Below are 18,582 nucleotides of genomic sequence, written 5' to 3'. Positions count from 1 at the left end.
GCGCAGTGGTAGGAGGTAGTCGCCATGCCGCTATCAGCGCGTCGAGAGGTCGTGGGTTCGATTTCGACAATGATCATGTGCGATCCACAAATAGTTGTTTCGGGTCTAGTTGTGATTTGCGCCCGCTATTTGTATGTTTCTAAAATCCCTGCGGCACAAGAGCAATTAAAATTCTTATTGCAGGAGTTCCATTTATTTCATTAATATTTATTTCTTTAAATTAATTTGCCAGACTTGCAGTATTGTCTTATTGTTCGTTAATACTTACCGTCCACCTTTAGTTAAACTTTATGATAGAAATGAACAAACCATTAGTTAGTTAGCGTTAGTCAGTGTTGCGCTAAACCAGAGCCTGCAGAACTTCGAATAAAAAATATATTTTCGATGACTAGAAAAATTGATTCCGTTTCCATGAAACATATTTATTTTTTTTTGCTAAAAATTATTGCCTGCCTGTTATAGCGCGAGCACTGAATTAAAATGCGTCGTTAATTGAATAGCGTAGTTTAAGTGACTATTGCGAACAACCCACGTTACATCACTCAATCGAAATTTAGCTGTATCAATACATTTACTATTTTTATACTGTACATTATAGAAACTAGCCGAAAATTTAGGGTGGTAGGGTACGAATGAGATATTGTTACGATCTGCATCAGGTCAAAAATATCGTACTCGATAATATACTGTTAGCATTTTAAATAAATAAGTTATAATTTATTAAAATTCAGTAATAAGTAAGTTATTAAACACAAAGCGTTAAAATAATGAGAATAGCATTTTAACTAGTAAGTATGAAACTTTCCTAAAAGCGTATCTACCGTAGACAAAGGCGGTAAAATAAAAATAATAATTAAAGCTGTGTTAATCACAAATACATTTGTTTCTAATTAGTGCTTACCTGTTACCAGTGCAAAGCAGTTATGTGACTGTAAATGAATAATGATATTCTTGTCTCGTCCAAACCTCGAACTGCAGTCATGTTGGAATGGCAGTGTCACAGGCTTAGAGATGTAAAGGTGTTGTATTGTGGTGTATGTTTCGATAATATTTTAATTAAATGATAAGAAAGCTGCAGTATATTGATACTTGTTTCAACATAAAATCCACATCTGAGGGGAAAGTGAAGAGCCTTAAATAAGTTTACCTGTTCAACGTTTGAAATGACTAATTTAAAGGTATAAATTAATACCCCGAGCTACACTTAATCGGTATGGTAGTCTACATGTATATAAAACAGCCTATGTATAAACTTGGTGTGTTGCACAAGACTGTAGATAACGCCATCGTTTTTACTCACCGTTAGGTTACACCCTAAATGAATTAAGGGCTGGCAGTCAGGTCAAAGCTTTGACATCACAGCTTGCAGTTAGCAAAAATGAATTTAAAATTAACCACTCACCGTATTGGTAGAAAACTATTTTGTGTTAGAAGTAGGAGTACATAAGATGTTTTAACTGAAAACTGGTTTTCTGTTTTAGTTAAATCGAAACAACATAAAATCATTTTGGTTTTCTTGGATCAATGAAAATGTTGTTTGATGTGTTCCTGTAGTGTATTTGAAAAAGCTGCACTATCAGCTGAAAAAAATATAATTAAAATAAAAAAGCCGAAGAGTAAATAATATTCAACATCAAAAATCAATTGCGCGATTGTAGAAATAAAAGGTTTACATGCAACCTTAATACAACATTTATTTATAATAATTGAAAAACATTGAAAGGACGAGTCTCGGAAAAATGCATGTAACTTTAGAGCCGATAGTTTTATGTAGTTACAATGAGTGTTATAGAAATAATATAAAGACTATTATGGAGGTAGGAGTTTTTATTTAGGCTGTTAGACTCTACAAAACCTTTTTTTGACACCCGTTTTTCCGAAACCGTAAGAAATGACATGTAAGTATCGTAAATATTATTCATGCAAGCCTTTAAATTACACTTCATGAGTATAATCTTACAATTTTGTTTTAAACGAAATGGAGAAGTAAGACTACTTATTCTTGTTGAAAAACATATGTTTCAAGTCAAGGAATATTCTTAGAAACTTCGCATGATCACGTCAATTTTTGTTTGAAATAGTAAACCACGATAAAAGCAGCTAAACTTCTTCATTAACATCTCGACAAATGACAAATTTTTTCAAAAAATAATCTAGTATGTGGCGATCTGTAGTAATCGTGGGATATACGTATATAGTTTTTAATTCGTAATATCTAAGTAAAATTTAACGCCAAGAGCGTTAAATTTTTCTCTATATTTTAGTACTTATTAAACGCGACTGCCATCAAATAATCCTAAATATTAGAAAATACTAATACGTATTCCCCATTAGAAAACTTTTTAATCCTAATATTTCGTTGATAAGCAGGTACATATTCCTTCCATAAATGAAGTGTCTTGTACTCTCGTAGACAATGAAACGCCCGCAATAGCCGCTGTCACACGCACAAGAGTATAGATTGAACTAATCTTGTGCAGTGGCCAGCAGCTGCTTTGGGCTTCATTTGAACAACATACTGAAGCCGCGGTGTGGATATCTTCCAACGTAGACCATAACAGTGCAGTAACCAAACGAAGCTAAAGCATGGAAATTAAAACACAAAAAAAAACAATAAAGTGTCAAAGTTTAAAAAAAAACAAGCACCGTCGATGATTAAAAAAGAGCTGCACTATTCTTATTGTTTCTTAAAAGATAATATTTCAATATTAAATATGGTAAAAACTTTAAGTTATTTAGTCCGGCAGGTTGGGACTGACGCAAAAAACTGAAGGTATCGGATGGCCGAAGGAAGCCCCGCGAGGCGAGTGAGGAAACCATACTACCGGCTTAACTTAATGCACGCTTATAACATTCGATACTAATACCATAATGTACTATCAGGTCAACTGCTAAATCGGAGTTTAAAAAATAAGTTTAAAGAGTTATATATAAAATAATTATTAACTAATAAAAGAACTTTTGATAATGTTTACGTTACCTTTTATTACAACGATTGAAAAGTTAATTGTTTGCAATTCATTTAGATTTTATTTGTCTATTTACTACTTAAGACTACAGGAAAAATACTCTAAAAAAGTTTTAGTACAAGTAGATAGAACTTAGTCGTTTTAAATATTAAAATAAATTATTTACATGAATTAAACTCTCTAAAACAATATTAACCATTGACTATTCGAAACAGAGACATGTCTTTAAAATAAAATAATTACTTCCTAATTTAAAACTTTTAACATCAAATAAAAACGAAACAAGACAACAAAACACCTAACAAATAAATACTTACTTGAGTTTAGAAGCACTAAAAAAATACAAAATTAAAAAGAAATAACTGTCACTTATACAAGTCTTTTTAGAATTAAAAAAAATATATTTTATGGAACTGTCAGAGGCTACGTGTGTTCGCGGGGTGGACCGGGGTGCAAGTGAGTACGGTGGAAGACTACAGTACGAGTTGTCGCACGGCCCTATATTATGTCCTGTCTCCACCCCTAGCCGGCTTGGCGCATGTCAAAAGAGGTCGAGAATTAAGTACTTAATGCGTAGGTGGGAAGACCTAGGTGGACTGCTAGGTAACAAAAAATCTAGCGCGGTTTAGAACACGGAGGTTTCAAATAGATTTACGTTTTAACAGATTTGTCGCGAGATATTTTTTGAACCAAATAGGTTTAAAGTAATTCGTAAAAACTAGGTACGGTAACATGTAATCCTAAGTGGATTGAGTTACTTCTTTTATCATTTTACATTTATTTTAATTGAGCCAAAAACAAAATGTTGAAAATAATCGTCATTCAATTTAAATATAAACTATCATCATGATTTCCATACTTAATAATACACAGAAATCCAGAGTTGAATGTGAGCGATAAGTTTCCATCTCGTTAACGCTTGTAAATTGAACCACAGTATAAGGTAGAGCGCCTTGTAGAGGCTTTTTACTAATCATATGGGACGTTACAGTTATTTGATATTAGGCATTTATCAAAAACTATATAAATAGGTAATATTCGGGTAGCCTTCTTGAGAAAGTTTTAAACATAAAAGTTGCTAAGTTAATTATCATGTAGAGAAATAATCTGAGTTTGGGGTCTTCATTTTCAAATTTAGGAATGCTAACTGCAGTATTACATATTACATTAAAGTATGTTTCCGAGTTGCTGATTTTAAAACAACATACGATTATGTATATCGGCTTACCGTTGGAAAAAAATATAGGTATTGTAATGTGACATTATGCTAAGTATGGATAGGTTGGAATGCTTTGGCGAGGCCGGTCAGAAGCCCTGCAAACGAGGTCGGCGCCTCCCTCATTACAGGATTATGAAGTAACCGCCACTAAGATTTAAACCAGGAGCCTATTCCCCGTCACGTCAATCGTGACGAACACCGCGTGCTGGGACAGGGAAGCCAACATTACTAATTTACTAAACGTACTTTAAACTAATAACTTTTCATTTAATTTTTCGATCCTACAGTCAAACTACATCAATAGTTTTGATATAACTGTTATAAAGGTATTTGTTTAATATCTATACCAATATTACAAAGCTGCAGAGTTTGTTTGATTGTTTGTTTGAACGCGCTAATCTCAGGAACTGCTGGTCCAATTTAAAAATGTTTTTAGTGTTAGATAGCCTATTTATCGAGGAAGGCTATAGGCTATATAACATCACGCTACAACTATTAGGAGCAGAGTACCAGTAAAAAATGTTACAAAAACGAGGAAATTAATAATATGGAATCACAGATCGAAGTCTCATAATTCTCAAGTACTTTTCTTTTATTTCATAACGTCATACTTGTTTTTCTGCGAATGTTTTAGCGGAAGTGTACGACACCCACAGTGACGTTTATTTTTATATTTATTGGAACAAGAGGCCAGAGAAGGCTGGATATTTTTTAATTTCTAACTTTCTATTGTTTAGTTGACGTATTACTGCGCATTATTTTTATATTTACGTACCACACGGGTAACGTATATCGTAGTAGGCATTTTCTTGAAAATGAGTGGGATTTTTTTGTAATCGTTTTGTAGGCCTACACTACTAAAACCTTTGTTTAAATTGAACATGCAATTTCGAAAAGGGCACATGTCTTATGTGTCATATGAGATACCTACAACCTTTTCAAATATGTCTAATATACTCGTATATTAGAATTTGATATTAATAAGAATGTGTAAATAGACATGAGTTATTGAATATTAACAATATGAAAAAGCTATTAGGCGGTTTATTTCCGGCGGCGTCTGCGGTGATGTTCAACCCTACTTCACCCTTTACTTCCTGTTTGTTGCTACTTTAACTATACCCCTTATGGTTTATAATTAAAACATGTGTTAAATTATCACTATTTAGAAGTAAGTTATATAAGTAAGTAAATATTTTATACTAGCTGACCCGCGCAACTTCGCTTGCGTCACATAAGAGAATCATAATTTTCCCCATTTTTGTAACATTTTTCACTGGTACTCTGCTCCTTACGGTTGTAGCGTGATGATATACATATAGCCTATAGCCTTCCTCGATAAATGGGCTATCTAACACTGAAAGAATTTTTCAAATCGGACCAGTAGTTCCCGAGATAAGCGCGTTCAAACAAACAAACAAACAAACAAACGTGTATAAGCGGACTGTAACTTTTATGATGGTAATACTGTAATTAAATTTACGATTCCATAGTATTCATATAGAGGTACAGTTAGAAAATCAGAAGAGATACAAGTATCTCTGATACAAAACAAAAAATACCTTAAGTAAACGTATTATTAACATTTCCACGAAACGGAAAGTGCCTCATAGAATACGAATTCTTGACATTTATACTTTTCTAGGCCGACAACAATATTACAATTTGTTTTCAGTTCTTATCAGCTGTAACTTTGGTTTCTTTTGTTACACAGTTTCAGAACCCAGTTACATGGAGTGTGGGTGGTAAGCTTCTTATTCCTATGAGAAGTGTCGCAGCTGATAACTGTACAATACAGCCTGCGCTGTTAGTGTCGCGTTGCTTCGCTAGATGGCGTTAGTTGTAACGATGTACGAATCTCTGTTACTTTTCTGAGTGAATTAAAACAGTAATTTTAGGACTTTTAATTGGGATTACTATAGTTTTGATACGTAATGTTAAGATTTTAAGGCAAATAAAATAAATTTGATCTTTATTTCTCTTCGTACATTTCTTTTTACGAGAGAGTGTAACAAGTTATAATATATGATTCCGTATTTATAGAAATTAACACTTAACCATGTTTAGCTAACTAATAGGTATATAGGTTTTTTTACAATGTAACAAAAAAGCCGAGCTCTATTAGACACCGGAGCCCGAAGCCCTGCGTTACGGAAGTTATTTCCTGTCACCCGACACCGGCCGGCCAAGCGTAATGGTATATCTGCTGGCTGAACTCATCGCGGTGACAGCACGGAGGGTAGCGTGTTCGATACTCGTCTAGTGTAAGGTTACTTTGTATTGTTCAAGCAGTCATCGGGGTAGCACGTAGTCTGTGCTTTTTTGAACGTATGTTCAAGGCATAGTACAAGTGATTAGTGTGAGTACAAAAAGCAACGTTTAAAATTTTATATTCTGTAACATCAACGATATTACCTAATTGTATTTTAAAATTAACTAATATAAATTACAATTAGACCCGGAACGACTTTTAATTCATGGAACATAGAAATAAGTACATTTTTGTTCTGCAGGTGATTTATGTATTAAGTTATTGTTTTTATCCAGTTACGATATGTTTCTAGGCTTCGGCCTTACAGATTATAGTTTTAATCAAGTTAATGTTACAATTTAATCCTACGTAGTTATCTTTTTAAAATTTGATTTAAATAGCGTTTATAAAACTTAGTACTAAACAAAATTTTTGTGTAATATTTTCCCATCCATCCAATAAAGAACTGTCTAACCATTTTAAAGCATCATTTCGTAATTTTGAACATGAAAACGTTAAATTTTTGTCTAACTCTATAAAAGGGAGTAAAAAACCTAGGTATTATGCGAGGCAGACGAAAATAAACTGTTACAAAGAGCTCGTCCCACATGTACTAACAAGCATGTCCGGTAAAGCGGATCGTGTGCTTTTTCTATTTTATTGCTAGTTCCCGCTCTCGCCTACTCGGACTAGGGATTCTAAACAATCGATATGTAGACTACGAATATAATTATTAGTGCATTTTTAAATCTATTGTGTTCGGCAGTTTTACTTGCACTTATTGGGTAGTTGACTGGGATAACGAAAACTTTTTGTACTTGTACGCGTATAAGGTTCATCAATAATGCTTATGCTATGACAATTTTTTGCGGTAATAATATTGGAATTGAAATGATTTCAGATTGAAGTATTATATCTGTGATTATATTATTTAACAATTTGATCCCAACGTAATTAGGAATATGTAACGTTTCATAAAGAGTGGCTGATTTGACGGGTAGTCAACTATTTTATTATGATTACTCTAACCTATCCCCGGAATTTCGTTGTTATAAGCCTCCCCTTGTTTTTTTCAAATCGGACCAGTAGTTTCAGAGATAAGCGCTTTCAAGCACACAAAAGAACTTCAGCTTTATTATATTAGTAAAGGTTATAATGACGTGGGGCCATAAATAGATGACATTATTGCTAATGGTGTCGGAAATACAATTGATGATAAACTAATATTTGTTCATATGGAAAATGTAATTTAGAATACAAATCGCGTAGGTGGGAAATGTTATACGTAAATAGAAAAGAAGGCCAAGTGGACTTCGAAGTTGTCTTTTAGTTGCTGTTTTGTCAGGTAAAGAATAGGTATATGTACCGACATCTTCAATATAAATAAAAATGAATCACCGAAATGTATTTTTTAATATATTTGTGACTGTCTGGACAAGGTTTGTATAGGAGCCCGCAAGTAAAGAAATAATTTTAACCCACTTATATCTCACTGATGGGTAGGAGTCTCTTCCCGGAATTAGGAAAGATACATGTATTGCGATATGTTTATTTTTTTAGACCAAAATGCTAGCAACTTTAACGCGCGCAGGATTTGGATTTTTAAAACACGTATATATTTTGTAGACTGATCTCACTTAAGTTTATTGTTGGATAATTTGTTCTGTCTGATCGACGATCGTATTATACATATACTATAAAAAAAATGATTCATATTTCACTAGCCCCGGGCATTATCTGCATAGAATGATTTCCTGTACCTACTCATTAATTTGCCGTTAGATTTTTCTTTGTTAATTTTAATTCTTAACAAACCCGTATAATGTATAGCATAAGTAAATACTACTACTCTACTCTTACGATTTTAAAATTATTTTATATAAACGATCTGTTAACAAAAAGTCTATCAAAACGGTACGAGCCAGTTAGCTATAAATATTACTCTATGTCTATACTATACTCAGTGTTGGGTCAATCAACTAATTTTTTCAATCAATTGATTAGTCATGACTAATTTAGTCATGAATTATTTAGTCATGATTGAATTAATCATGAGTAAAAATAATAATCATAATCATGATTAAATAAATTAGTCATCAATCATTTAATGATTAAATGACTGATGACTAATTTATTGTATTTTTGTATGATGATTAAACTAAAAAAAATAATTCAGGTGACATAATTTTAGTTTAATTGAACACATCTATAAAACTATAACTGATCACCACATTAAGTTGACTGAAAGAAGATAATTCCATTATTTATAAAATTTGATTTTCAAAACGCGTAGTTTTAAAAAGCAATTTAAATTATTTTAAACTAAATTAGCCCGAACTTATTTTTGCAAATGTGTACCTGTGTAAATTAAAAAAAAAATTAACTGATTCTGTTGTAAAACTAGCTTTAATTAAAAACCTGTGATTAACAAATCAACAGTCATGGAACGTAGACTTGAAAAGCTTAGTTTTATTTAACTATAATTTTTAGTCATTAAAATTTTAGTCATGATTGAATAACTAACACTAACACTAATTAATCATCAATCACGACTCATGATTGAATTTTTTTAGTCATTTTTCATTAGTCATGACTAAATAATTTAATCTTAATCATCAATCATCAATCAAACTAAATTTTGCCCAACACTGACTATACTCGTTATATGGTTGCAAAAAACTATTTTATTTTTTATTTAAACAAGCTGGCCTAGTTATAGCAATGTAACAGAATATTCAACACAAATTGAATAAGAGCTAAAATATTTTTATAAATTGATAAAACGCTGCCTATGTAAATAAAAACTCACGTTTTAGCGTTAAAAATAGAGCTTTTAAGTTTTTAATGTAATTTTTTGTGAAAATATGAAATGAAATACGCAGTTTTCATTAAAGCTGTGTTGTTGCAAATATTTTTTTTATCGTAGATGCTTAATTTTGTTTTAAATAGAGGATTTGCTCATCGGAGCTTTGATACAATGAATTATTTGATTACATTATTAGTAAATGCTACAATGAGCTAATTTCTAACTTTAACTTAAATTTCTAAAATGTAAAAAATAATAAGATAAAATAAAGACCATTTACTAAACCTTATAAAACGTTAAGAGGACGACATCGCTTTAATTGTGCCGTATTGCATTTTAAAGAAGGCTATAAGTCGATAACTATCCGAAAAGATAACGTTTTAAGTTTGTTTCTACTATGACAATAGCCCAGGTAGCATTTTCACTACTAATGGTGAAGTTTCGAATAACCCATCCAATAAATAAAATAAACGCAAACTTAGGAAAACTATTGTCAAAATTCGATCTCTTAAATTGACTATTCAAAATGAGGGCTTATATTTTTAAAACCTATGACATTCTTATAATAACTCTTTGTCCAATCCGAGAACCCTACACTGTATCTCTCTGACAATTAATTCAAATAAACAAAGACAATGAATGACATGACAAAGAAGCGATTTACTGGTTATTTATAGAACCCTTTTATACAATTAAAATTAAAAATAAATTCCTGATTTGTAATCGATTTACGAAAGTTGAGTTCCTATACAAAGAAGTCCACTACATTATTCTATGTTCATATTATTATCTATTTATTTTCTAATAAAAACGTAATACAAAAGCGTTAGTTGAAGACAATATGACACCAGTTCCGTGGTACGTGGCCGACACACGAACTGCCACCTGCTACGAACCAGCTCTATAAATAAATCGACCTTCAGATTAAAAATAGACGCCGATCCCTCCCGACCGAGGTCGGGAAATTGGGTCACTGGGACATCTATCTCCTTTCCACAGTCGCCAAGACGAACGAGTAACAAGGACGACGATAGGATCTGCAGAGCCAGTGACGTAGGCGAGCTCGTTCATTGAATTTTACAGGCAGCCGAGACATTTAACTCTGGTGCATCGTGTTTAGATATTTTGATTATGTTAATTGCTAATTAGATTTTTGATTTTATAAATTAAATTAAACGATTGTTATTTGTAGTTATGTACAGTTCTGGTTTTAGAATATTTTTTTCGAAATATTCGACTATTACAGGATTATAAAGATTTAATTTTTTTTAGATATTTTTCCCGAAACATTTGAACCAAATTGAGTGAAAAATCTCGATTTGAACCAAAAATCCAGGTATTATTTTGTTCAGAATTCAGTGGTGACGTCAAACGCGGGTGTGGCAGAAACCTATGACGTCACGAGGAAGCTCTGACGTCAAACCAAGCCTCTCTCCCCCCCTCCCGCGGCTGACACAGCCCCTCTCACCCCCGGACACAAATTGCTTGTACAGCTTTATGGGTATTGTTTCTATGTGGCCTCTGCAGCACATGCCTGCAGTCACCATAATAACAAGCGTAATAAAAACAAAAATACTCCTCACACAATCTTGAATATATTTGACTACAGAAAAAAAAATCCATGTATTCGGAATTCTTGCATAGAAGATTTAACAGGAATTTGAAGAGAAACATCAAGTTTCGCCCTACATTGTACAAGCAACATCTATCGTAACATAACCTGAATCATACAACCTAAGCATAGAATGCATAGACTGGCCCCTACTATTTGTCTGCTCGATCGAACCTACTTGAACGATATCACGCGGACTCTTTGTATTCGACTCTAAGTAGTGAAAATTTTACGTATCTTAGGCAGAAGTTTATACATAGTTTGTATACCAAATGTATCGATTATTATGAGATACAAGTAACGTCTATTTAAGAGGAAACATATTGTGACCAAGCCCATAGCTATCGTGACGAAACACAATATGCAGTATGTGACGGTGTGCACTTAATTCATAAAGTTGGCTAGTTTTACGGTTATGGTTTGTAACTTTGATGAACCACGATTATAAAAAAAGCTTTTAGGCGAAAGATATTATTAAAAAGGGAATGATTTTATAACTTGACATAGTTTTTGACTATTGTTAGCTACAAGTATAGGAATTTTTGATTTTACCATTTTCAGTTATCGATTGGTCTGGAAGTCGAAATTCCTCTCATCCTAGCATCCTAACTACAAGCGATTGTTCAGTTCTGGCGTGAACTTTTCTCACATGACCTGAACTTATCTTTATGATATTTACAAGAACTTATGAACAGAAACTATAACACGGACTGTGCTGCCCGGTCTGCTTTATGCATACTTTTATAGTTCCCTTTTTATATGTCTGTCACAGAATATAACAATGATAAAAGCTCCCAATAGGTTTCTAAATTTAGAGCAACTTTGACCATGTTTTTACTTAACATAATAATATGACTTTGAAACAAAATTGTAGAAAGAAATTATGTCTTTCAAGATTTAATTAAAATTTGATATTGACATAATATTTCGCTATTTAGGAACAAAGACTTTATCTTTACTTGATATGTTATTTACGATTAAGTAACTGGAGTTGGTGTTCGATCGATGACGTATGCATCACATTCCAACATACTATACAAAGTAAACCAGGTAACATGTATCGACAATTCGAGATATATCGAAACATAATATAACATTCTATGTAAAAAGCTTTGGTCTTTTATTTCCGATAATAAGTACATGCAATGTAGCATTTCGTTTTCTTAATTGTTGAGCTTTTAAACTCTTTTTTTTTTACTAAAATACACGTTCAAAATTGCCTTAATACTTTTTTTGTATTTCTTACTTTTAACTGGTTTTAAACGACCAATTGTGTTAGAAAATCTGTAACTGTAGCTCTAGATTTACTCATTATTGTATTGGTGTTCAAAGACTACACCCTGTAGTTACTTGGAATACAATGTACTAGACAGAAATGTATTTTCAGTTACGAGAACGATCTGGAATTCCTGTAGAACTGTAGTTTATGGACACACCTACATTTATTTTACTATAAAAATTTATTTATAAATTGCATTTCCGTATACTGTAGTAAATTCTAGGAGGTGTGTTGCTTTGTGATGCTCTGTCTGTAAAGATTATTCTATTGATTGCATTATATTCATTGATTAGAATTTCCAAAGGTCATAATATTATTATGTAGGTCAGGTAACAAAGGAATGATTTTTCTACCTTGATTGGATGTTAAATGCATTAATATTGTTACTGTTCGTTCAAACCGTGTGCTGTTGATTGTGAGCTATTCATATAATAAAGGATTAGTAATTTATGGTTAACAGATTTTGGTATATGTGGTATAGAGTAGCATAAAACAGGTATGACTGAGATAAACGAGAGGAAACATAATATACCCTGCAGTAGGTAAAGGAAAGCAGTCTATGGTGATGATTATAAATTTAGTTTGTGATTTAGTTGGTTTTCATGTTTCTGGAGATAAGGATGGTTTAAAAATTGCCTAATGAAAGGCAACTCCTTCGTATGCTCTGATCTCACCGTGAACCGTTAATAAAGCGCGCTCCAATGGCTTGTTAACCAACGACAGGTATTTGAATACATCTTTGTGACCAAGAAAGTAAACCTTAACAGTAATTTATATTAGAATTATCAGTATTTCAGCTTTTTAACTGTAAGAAAACATACATTTAAAAGTTCACCTACATTTTCAATTCACGAAAAACCTTCGTAGTGGTTCGAAACTGGTAAGTTATAGCATATTTTAGGTATGTTTTTGTACTGGGGAAGTTCCAAAGCGTGGGCGAGTCTACAGAGCTACGAGCCAGACAGCGCGTAGGCGGCGTAGCACCGAATCGTAGACGCTCGTAGACCTACACGTGCTCGCAATAATAAACCTTCTCGATTACTTAATACTTCCTTCTTTACTTAACTTCCGGTTTTCTATAGTTTAAAATACTTACCAAAAACGAAGCCTTTACCCCAGCGATCCTTTTTACGAAAATCATGCCAATTCAGTATTTAAAAACAGGTTATATTTTTTCATATTTACATTAAACTGTAAAACTTGAACTAACTTTTTTAACAAATTTTTTTGAGTTCCGTAAAGCGTTCGCGGTATACAGCGGACCCGCCGCTACCGCCCCCGCGGCGTTCGTTCGTCGACTGCTGCTTCATCCCGCTCGACGAAATTCCCTTCAGGAGTTAGGCTTGAATGGATCTGCGCTGTGATTGGTCGGAACGCTGTGACGTCATTACGAAAATCAGAATCATGTGGCCTCGCGGACGTGTGGCTCTGCTGTGGGTGTGTGGGTGAGCGGAGCCCCATGAATGGGCGCCCGCTGCCGCGCCCGCGGCGCGCCTCTCCACCACCTGACGTCACCAAATGTCAGCCTCTATTATGCAACCTCGCATCTGAAATAGAAGCAAATGTTATTAATAACTTTCAAAGCCCTGATATACTTAAGCTTAAGGCTAAACTTAACGATACGCGAGATTAAGCCTTTTACATAGTACTGATATTTAAAGTTACGGAATTATGTATCATGGACTAAACTACGATACCGAAATAAATATTGTTACTTGCATCTGGTAATGCAAGAGTATGATAATTTTTTTTTGGAATTTCCTTTTTTATTATAAAATTTACTTAATTATTTTTGTGTTAATTATTTACTTAGTGGTGTAAGTATTTTAATTAGGTTTTTTAAGCTTATCTTAAATCATATGGGTCGTCATTATTAAGTGATCAGCATTTGCAACAAATAACAGAGGTTATAATTATTTTATAAAAAATTAAATTATTCGAGGCCAACATTTTACAAGGTACTTAAAAGTGCACATTTACTTATCTTAAATCTAAAATCTGGGAAAAATTAAAATGTTCCAATAAAGTGCATTAAATTGACCTTCGAACTTTGCCTATACAGGTTGTTCCTAAAATAGGTTGGATGCGACAGGGTGCGTCCGTGCGGTCGTTGACCGGTGGTGCGCGCTGGTCCCCCGCGCCGCCCGCGCGCCGCCCCGCGCTGACCCGGTCACGGTGCAACAAGTGGAAGTGTATCGACTCTACCCGTTTGACATTTAGGAACCTCCAGTGCGGATGGTAACCAGAACTACTGTACGAACACCCTGGAAATAGAATGACGTATGAATAGGAAACAATCGTTAAGATAAACCACTGATAATCATTTGTGTTTGAGAGTAAACCCACGGGCAATAATATTTATTTGTTAACTGTCTTTGGCTAGACGTCTTCTCTCAAAGTAAGGAACCTCAAAATAAGGATGACGATCAAGAACTGGTCTTAAACTCTCCAATAGTTATGTTACGATTCCATAGAAACATTTTTTTTTGTAAATAAATATTTTACTTGTTTGACAAAAAATAAACATCATCATTCATCATGTCACTCTGTCAGCTTTAATTTTAAAGGTGGCCAAAATCTGCACGCGCTATGATTGCAGTCCATCGCGCATCGTGGGCTAACAGGAAACGTTCATTGATTCGCGATGCCTGTGCAGGTAATAAGTAGAAACAGTGTAGGTGCACGGCTAAAATGCTAAGTAAAAGGTGATGATGCAATATGAGGAGACATATACTGTGCTAATTTGGGCAAAATGTAATGCTAAAAAATAAATTGCATATAATTTGAAAACGTCTTCTTGAATTCGAAATTACATGTTGGTACTGCGATGTTTGATTTCAGTTGCTTGACGTTGCTGACTAAGATAGAGTTAGTTCAAGTGTTAAAAAAAAATATACCCATTACTGAGCCTACTGCTGGACAAGGAATTGAGGGAGAGATTAGGGTAAAAAAGGAATATATTAAAATTTCTCTAGTATGTGAAGTTAATAGTTTCTTATCCAGTTCTCTTACAATTAGTCCTTTGTTCTTTGATTCCGACGTTCACATAATTTAAAGTTGATATTATTTTGAAACTATCATAAAAACCGTTGCAAAGCCTATTTGCATGAACTTGAATGAAACTGAAAGCTATGTAAACATTTTTCACCAGCATGAATTTTCTTGAACCCATAGAGAGCGATAGATAGGAATCTTTGTTAGTTTATTACAAAACACAATTCATATTACTATTAATAAGAATCTACTTTAATAAGTATTCTTATATTAGTGCAAGGTAATTAAATTCCGATAATGCAGGTCTCTGTGAATAAAGCAAATTGATTGAATTAGTAAAGGCATTTGTCCTTTGATACAAATGAAACGGTAGAATATTATTAGCTGATAACAGGAACTGCACAAAGGGAGTGCTTTGATATGGTATCCGCAAAGCTGACTGTGCTTCGTAGAAAACGTCTCACTGACGTATTTGTACTCGAAAATATTTATTTTACATATAAAGATATTCAGCGAATTTATTGATAAAATTTAAGGATTTTTAAATCAAATAATTTATTAGGTCAAATTTCGACACTTATAGTCTTTACAATTACTGAATTTACCACTTGTGGTTGAGCCTTATGAGAAGAGCTAGCAAGAAATCCACGGCCATTATTTTTAAAGAACCCAATTTCAATGAAAAATATGAAAATGAATACCTGGAATATTTATTAAAATAAATGTATATTGAACCGAATATGTATGACGTCAGTGCTTTACAGTATTGATAGCGTTCAGGTTGACCTGATTGTTACATCCGCTCCTAGTTACTATATTATTGCAATATCAATTGTCATAGAGATTTATAGTTTGAAGTAATAAACGAACATTCGATGTGTTTTAGGCACTTACTTCACGACAAACAACAATTGAAAAAAGAATTGAAAGGTCTGAGAATGCACTTATCTATATTTCATTGTTAGTTAAGTAGGTACATTTACATATCACATAATGAGCAATGTTCCTTATTTGAAAAAACTTTTTTGAAGAAGAACCTCAACAAAGATATTTTTAATGACGAATTGAACATGTGCCCCAGCGGTCAACAACAACCAACACACTGCAACCAATTTACTTTTTTATTGGTTACAGCTACTCAAAAAAAAACAAGATTGTAATAAAAAGGTTACCCACTATCGCCTCATCATTTTTCGTCATACATGCGACAGTTGTGCCTCTAAACCTATCTTTAAATGTTCATAATATTGTCACAAAACAGCATATTACTTCATAAAAGGTGTACCGAAATCGAATAGTCGATAAAACACACGGGGTGTTTTATGACAGTCCAGGGCAAGTCCATTGAGCGCCAAGGCAAGCGCTTGCGTCACGGGCCGCAAGGACATGGCCTTCCTCGCTTACAACCATGGGCTCAACTATTTGTACGACCTGAATTTTGCCTATAATGGTGTTAGCTGTTTGCGTTTTAGCCTAAATTTGTTCTAGATAGGTGTAGCCGATGATGTACCTGTGTTATTTTTAAATTGAAGGTTCTTTGTGCTTTTACGTAGCTGGTGCTAAAGCGTATTTCGATGATGTTTTGACGAAAATATAAAGAAAATGTAGCCTAGGGCGTTATCCATAAATCGTTACAATTTTATCCAAAGATGCACTCAAATTGAAAATTGTAAAGTTCTTTAAAACAATAGCTTATAAATATTCAGCTAGCAAAAAACAGCTTGTCTAGTTTGTTAACAGACACAATGGAAAGCCTTGCAAGAGGAGAGGAGAATATACAACGAAAATGATTTTCCGTAAAGTTTTCGCTTAAACTCGACTGTAGTACATTAGTTCATGTGTGAACATCTCCCTAGACTTCAGAATATGTGATAGGTTTTATTTTTCAGTGATTTCTATTTATAGCTTGATATAGATCATTCATGCGTCAGTTGAACGCAGGTTCGATTAATAAGTCCCGGCAAGAATGAACGAGTGCGCGTCACCCTGCGTGCTTCGATTCATGAATAGAGGCTTGCAACCCGGGATGACCCAGTTTTTGACTCTATACCTCCACACTGTACAAGCGAAACGGCGTAACGACCATAGCTGTTGCTAGGTAATATCACCCGTATGTACCAACATATTGCAATGATTATTCCTTGTGTAGTAAATTGCAATATATACTTGTTGTGTTCGAAGATATAGTATGACGTCAGTCGGTGCGGAGGGGGACTGCAGCGGAGGAATTAGGTCAGTTTCATTCTGAAACAGGTTCGGCGAAACAGGGGTGAGGCAGGACCGAGGGGCGCGGCTCCAGCTCAATCGCGAATTAAGCTCCCACTAATTATTGTGAGAGTCCAACATGTAAATGTTAATGTTTTAAAATATATCAATCGGTATGAAATTGAACATATAACTGGAGGTAATTTGACATTATCCAAATTAAAGGTACTAGCAAGATCACCTGTAAAGAATGGGGATAATTGTGAATATTTGTATCTGTCTTCATTGTTCCAGGTACTTCATAATAAGTCCCATGTAATGTGGGAAGAGTCCTCTGCTAATCATAGAATACGGAACAAAGGTATCCATGTAAGACACAGTCAATTGGGCGCACTGACGCGGTGCTGCAACCTTTGGCGCGGGCTCTCCAAAGATGGGTAGCGCTTGGTAGAATTTGGGGTGATCGTGACTGTGTTTCAGAGGGATAGTTTCAGATGTTAAATGTTGATCTCGGTTGTTACCAATTTGGATTAGTTGTTAAGTAGTAAAGGTTTTGTAACAGCTTGAAAATATTGACAAAAAAATCCTAAAAAATACATTGCTTAAATCTGTAATATTGATATTAATCAATGAACATTCTACCAGATTATAATAAAAAAGACATCAAGTGCATTACTGAGAAAGTATTTTCAAAAATGTCATTTTCTATGTTTGTTTTAGCAAATATTTTATAGTAATCAGTGGGTAATGAGTGGATATGCAAGTTAATCCATGCTAATAGAATTTACGTCATGGTCGGGCAGTCAGGAAAGCTTCATTAATAGGATTTCCGCCGCCATAACGATGTAAAAAAATAGGAAAGCAATGGATTTAGTTAATTAGTAATCCAACGAAATGTTTTACATGATAGTTTGTGATATAAGCAAAAATCTTGAAAACGTTTTTATTCTGGTTAAAGTACTAAAAATCGCTACTTTGCTTAACATTCGTAAAATGTACTTACTATCTGTTAAAGTTTATTCTTTACCTACATCTTTGAACCACCATTGTCGGTTTCGGTCAAAACTCCATCGGTTAAAATTACCATAACATACTTTATCATTCATTAACATTTTTTAAGAAATTATTCTCGGCCTATTTCTGAAGAAAGAGAAGTGAGTGAAAGTTACAGAGAAATAGGTGAGTAATCAAGAATCAACAAAAAGGTTCAAATCTTTTTGTTGATTCTTGATTAAGCAAGCAAAGTC

Source organism: Anticarsia gemmatalis, chromosome 7, assembly GCF_050436995.1.
Source record: "Anticarsia gemmatalis isolate Benzon Research Colony breed Stoneville strain chromosome 7, ilAntGemm2 primary, whole genome shotgun sequence".
NCBI lineage: Eukaryota > Metazoa > Arthropoda > Insecta > Lepidoptera > Erebidae > Anticarsia > Anticarsia gemmatalis.
Note: the sequence above shows the minus strand (reverse complement) of the source record.